At 34.6% G+C, this 6000-nt stretch overlaps 1 long non-coding RNA gene across 2 annotated transcripts in view; it reads left to right on the top strand.

Moving 5' to 3' along the window:
- Positions 1-473: 473 nt before the first annotated feature.
- The window catches only part of LOC139892315 (uncharacterized), a 49794-nt gene continuing 44267 nt past the window's right edge, over positions 474-6000 (top strand). For both annotated transcript variants that reach the window (XR_011774031.1, XR_011774032.1), the window contains exons 1-3: positions 474-758; positions 1048-1145; positions 2483-3584. This is a non-coding gene — a long non-coding RNA (uncharacterized lncRNA). The remainder of the gene's footprint in view (positions 759-1047; positions 1146-2482; positions 3585-6000) is intronic.

Raw genomic sequence — 6000 nt, 5'->3', positions numbered from 1 at the left:
TTACATCATCGCAAGATCATAAATATAGAAAGATGATTCATACCTACAGTTAGAGTTAGGGTTTGAAGTCGCAAGTAGAAGAAAGAAATAGGAAAATAGCGATTTGGTGATTTACCGTCATCGTCGCTCATTGGGTATATTTAACGTTAAAAAATGTTTAATGTAGAAGGTTGTATGGATTTCACTCCTATTACAGGTGAGTATCGATGCAAAAGTGTAGAGGGTGACAGAGAAAAGATGGGAGGTTTTGAAAACCTAAAATTATAACTTATGAAAATGTGGTTTTCAGATTCGACAATTTAGAGGGCACGTATAGGCGGTATGTTGATGTCCACGTGGCAGTTAGGAGTAATTTGTAGCATTTGACAGGCTTTTAAAAAAAATCCACGTGGAAATTAAAATGATGGGACAATGTGAGTGTGACAAGTAGGATGTGACATTCATGCTTTGTAAAATGTAGAGAAGAGAAACAAAAAAAAGGGATCAGAAGCCCAACCACCCCCAATTCGTTTTGATCGCCGATTATGTCTTTACTCCGCCGAATTAGCCGGCGCCACCAGCACCATTAAATCCGTAGCGGTTTCCTGAACGCGAAGGTACCAATTTCATCTACATCGACGATTGGTGCTGCCCACCGAAAGGTGTAAACCCAAGCGGTGTCCGTCGTGTCCGTCTCCGGCGAAAGCTCCGCAGTGTTTTCTGCCTGCAAGCGACTCCGTCAGAAGCATCGTCATCGTCGCCACCATCGTATATGTGAGGTAATTTTGGATTGTATTAATTTGTTATTTTCACTGTCATCGTCGCCACCGTCATCGTCGCCACCGTCATCGTCGCCACCATCTATATGTAAGGTAGTTTAATTAAAGTCGGTTGTTTAATTAAAAGTAATATATTACTATGTATTTGTGATGATTTGATTTTTTTGCTGCTTCTAGATTTTATGATTTTATCTTTTGTTACTGGGATAGATAAGCCCGAAAAGCATGTATTTGTGTGTTTGAATTATGAGTTGTTAATTGTATATTAATTTTGTTTATTCATTGATAGTGAGGACGCAACAAAAGGGGCGTTGTTGTACACTTACAAGCATGCAGCTTGTGGATTTTCTGCTAAGTTAACTCCCAAGCAAGTTGAAGAACTTTCAAGTATGATTGTCTTTGCTCTTGTGATATTTCCTGTATAATATTTGGATTCACTGTTTTGTTCAAAATGGTATCTTAATGGTTATAATCTAGGATCGATATTCTTATTCTTTAGGCATATAGCCTTAGGATATCAACTTACACGATAAAAATATAATATCGATTAAACAGGTGAAGAGAGATAAGAGGTATAAATTACTGTACTGAAGTAAGGGGCATATTACATCTGAATGGAAAATAAATATAAATGGGTCAAATGTTGTTAAAAAGGAAGGGTAACAGTGTAATTGAAACATTAAAAAGAAATATGGGCAAGTAGTGTCTGTTTGGGTATCATTTGGGTAATTTGTTCACGTTGACAAGTGGCATATTCCATTGATTGCACTTGTAATATTTCTTTCAGCTTCATTATGGCACAATTGTAATCTCATTGGTTGATATTCAAACTACAAATACAGATCTAACCATAATGATTTGGAGTATTGAGATGTCATAGGCGTGTTTGATAGTTATAAGTTTGAGACTTTGAGTTAATTTGTGGTATATCTTGCTCAATTGGTTGTATATGGATGTATAACTTCATATATTCCAAAAAACAATATAGAGGTAAACGTATACCTATTTTTTTTAACCATTATTAGATCTACATGTATTGTTTGATTGATTATTGTTTCAATATATATTTGTCTAATTAAGTGAGAGGCTAATGAAATATACTTATATGAGCATCGTGTATCAGTAATCGTGTAAATGGGTTGGGTTTGGGTAGCTATCATATCTCAACTTCACATTCCTTAACCATTATAACCATCAACTTCAGTATGTATTGATTATTTGAATAGATCTGGATACTGAGTTGTAAGGTTTGCATTTGTTGTATTCTTAAAGCTTTTAAGAGATCCCGATTTGCGAATGGGCTTAAATTGACCTTAGGTTATACGTCATAATGAGTATATTCAGGTTATGGCCAAATACTAAACTTAGAACTTGGTACCCTTTAGAGAAAATTATGATCGGAGTGTCAGCCGTAATCCTTCTTAAATAATATTTTATGTAGTCTTAATGTTTATAACTAAATGGTAGCATGTATTAGGTTCACTATTTGCTAATCCATATCAATGTTGTCTTATTTTTTATGTCGTCGCTCAGACCTTTCTTCACTAATTTGTGTTTGTACTTCAATTTGTCTTAAGGTTGAATTTAGGTCTCTCTTACTTTGTTTACATATAATGTTTTTTGTATTATTTAATGACAATCATTATTTTATACGACTCTGTATAATTTGATAAAATCAAAACATGGTTATCATATTTTGTACACTGATTGAGCTCATCGTCCAGTAATGCTCTAGGTCCATGATTGTTGAGCCTTATGATTCAACACTCTTGGTCCACGGTTGGCTGATGAACATATGGGTTTTCGACAATGAGGCTCTTAACGAGATATGTTTGCAGGACGCTAAAGTTCAAGACTTTAAGGTGTAAGTACTCTTGACTTTGGATAACATCATAACGAGATTGCTATTTTGACCAAATTATGTGATATTGTTCATATGGGTAATGATTTATCTCAAGTGGTCAAATGTGTCACTTTAGGAATTTTAGCTCAACTTGAAAAGGTTCAATGCTCAGGTAAAAATATTTAAGTTACGCTTTAAATAATAATATTTAAGTTAATTGGTCAAAAATCGAATATCACAAAACTTTTTAAAAACATAAAACTTTCTAAAGTGTTGCATCATATATTTAAATAACGGGACACTTAATATAATGGTATAGCTTGATGTTTACCCATTATCTGCTGCTACTAGAATGTATTATCATATGGGTTGTATTTTGGTACATGGTGCTACTGATTTGTAGTTTTACTATGTAAAAATAATATTTATTTGCATATTGACCCATAACAGAACAATATTTAGTCAAAATTAAGCCCAAGAAAGCCCAATATGTTCCATTTTCAGTTAATAATCCACAATAACCCATTTGACCCTTTGAGATATAACATCACTTAAGCCGACCCATTTGACGAAAGTTGCACCTCTACAAATGGCGTGATTATCTATTGTTTGCAATCTGTGCATTAATCAATTATTTTCCGTTGGCTTGGTCCTCACAGATTGTTCAACGATCTCCACTTATTCGAGTTTAAACTTCAATTTGTCTCAAGGTTAATAATCCACCCAAACCCTCTTATAGCTTATGATGACCATTTATTTGAGTCGGTCATTTCTTAGATCTAATTCAAGTCAAACGTGTGTGGCAAATGGGTGAGTTGGGTTGGGTCACCGATCAAAATTGGTTACGAGCTATTGATCACGTAGTCTAACATTATCACGTTGTCTGTGTTTGTAAGAGATCTATATGACAATTCCTTCTGCTCCTATTGTTTTTGAAACTTCCACATTGCAATTTCAAGGTGGCCTATTGTCAGCTATTCTATGTGAGTTAATAACTACTGCATTATTTTTGCTAATTTACTGATTCTTATTTCTTTTACTTTCGTTTGTTTATATACCAATTTTATATATAAAAAAAGGTAATGTCCACAACATATCTTTTGTAACATCCCGCATTTTTCCGTTAAATTATTTTAACGCCCGTCTTTTTATTTTAAAAATATCCTCCGTTAGCTAACATTCTTAATATTTTTCCGTTATTGGATTTTAACATCCTCCGTTAATACGCGTTTTAAAATATTCCGTTTAGGTAATTCCCGCACCCGACTACAAACTCGGGGGACTAAAATTGACACGGGGCAAACTAGTTGACTAGGTCAACTAGTCCACCCCAATCACCACCATTCAATCATCTCCATCTCTCTCTCTTTCTCTCTAGCAAGAACACACACACAAACACCCAATTCAATCATTCATCATCTAAATTCGATCTAGGAGGCTTACAACAAAACAAATTACATATTTGAAATCCTCTCTTCATCCTCTACAATTTGATACCAACTTCATCTCGTTTGGGTAACATTTCTAAAACTCTAGATTTCTCTAAATTCGTTTTTTTTTATTTGAAATGGTGTTAGTTAGTGTCTATGGCTCGTGTATAACATGAATACATGTTTTGTTTGCTCGATTTGTTGATTGGAGTAACTAGTTTGAACTTTTGAAATGGGTGTGCTTAATCTTTGATTTTGGATGATTAAAAGTTGTTTAATTGTTAAAGTTCATGTTGTAATTGTGTTACTAGTATCACTAGCTTCATTTTGATGTGTAGATTGATTTGTAAAACTTCAAAAACATGATTATTGATTTTGTAATGCTTGACTAGGGTTTGATAGTTCTTGACATGAACTTTTGATGCGTTGAATGCTTGTTAATGTTGTTAGTAAGTGTTTAGATGCATTGTATGCTTAATTACCTTCGGAACGGCATATCGTATGTGTAAATTGGATTCCCAAATCATAAAATACGTTTTACGAACTTGAAACTTTGAAAATAAACCCTTCTTGATCAATTGACGAGTTTTCGGTTATTGTAATTGATGTTTTTGCTTGTGAAAGGTAGTTAATTGTATTCCTTGTCAAAAGAGCTTTCCAATGATATAAGATACGTATTCTAAGTATTTACGGTTTGCGTTTTGTGCTAAATTGAATTTTGGATCAAGACTTGAACTTTTGAAACTGACCAGGTACCAGGCCACGCCTAATGTCGCGGCGCGACACCTCTGGCCGCGGCGCGGCAATAGCCGTGTTTGGGTTCTGACCTACTTTGTCAAATTTCGAAAAATGTTTGCTATGCTACGCACCTCCGATTAACATGTAACTTGGCCAACATGCTCATATATGACTTCTAAGCTTAGAAAAATAGTTTGGGACCCGACCCGAACGTGTTGACTTTCGTTGACTTTGACCGACCAAAGTTTGACTTTTTGTCAAACTTAACCAAATGATTATGCAACCTTCCTAACTTGTTTCTGTACTTGTATCTTGCATGAAACTTGACAATTTGATTCACATGCTATATTAATCGAGTCGTGTTGAGCCATAGGACTAATTGAACAACTTTGACCCTGCGTGACTATCGTTATTGATACAACCTATTTGTTTAGGTCAAGACTAGCATTATTCTTTGCACACGTTACTTGTCGAAGTACTTTTTGGTTCGTGCATACAAGGTGAGATCATAGTCCCACTTTTACTCTTTTTGAACTTACTTTTGGGATGAGAAAACATAAACGTTCTTTTAAACTACGTGAACACAAGTACAGGGAAAACAAACATTCTACATACGAGTTTGAACACAAATCCTCAATTCGATTATCATTAGTTACATCAGATGGTGTAAGCGAGAACTTATGTTATATGGCCATATGGGTTTGACAAACCCTCACTTCGGACGGTTCGTGTAACGACCCTGGTTTTTCCAACGTTATTTATTAATAATTATTATTATTAATACGTGTGATTAATCGAATGTATGTTATTACATTTACATGTTGCTTTAATTGCCCGTACTTGAACTTTAAATGCCCGAAACGTCTTTGTGACACCCGGAACTTGCACGAATAATATTTTAAGATATTATTTACATTCATGATTAATTTTATTAATCATTTTAATTAACTAATGTGATAGGTTAATTACTTGGGCTTTATTTGGTTTAACTTGGGATTTATTGAACTTGGGCTTTAATTAATGAAATGGACTCATGACTTGGGCTCCCAAGCCCACCCTACACTTATTAATGGGCATTTAGCCCAACCCTTGCAACTTGTAAGTATTAGTTTCATGTTAACTAGCTAGTTTTATTCATTAGGAATCTTGTTACTCACTATCCCCATGCACACCCATCTAAGATCCAACTTTAAGCCTCTTTACATACAATTATCCAACAAACCAAAACCTC

This window comes from Rutidosis leptorrhynchoides, chromosome 2 (genome assembly GCF_046630445.1).
Source record: "Rutidosis leptorrhynchoides isolate AG116_Rl617_1_P2 chromosome 2, CSIRO_AGI_Rlap_v1, whole genome shotgun sequence".
In the NCBI taxonomy this organism is placed as follows: Eukaryota; Viridiplantae; Streptophyta; class Magnoliopsida; order Asterales; family Asteraceae; genus Rutidosis; species Rutidosis leptorrhynchoides.
The sequence above is the reverse complement of the archived record's forward strand: the minus strand, read 5'-3'. Positions and strand labels throughout refer to the sequence as shown.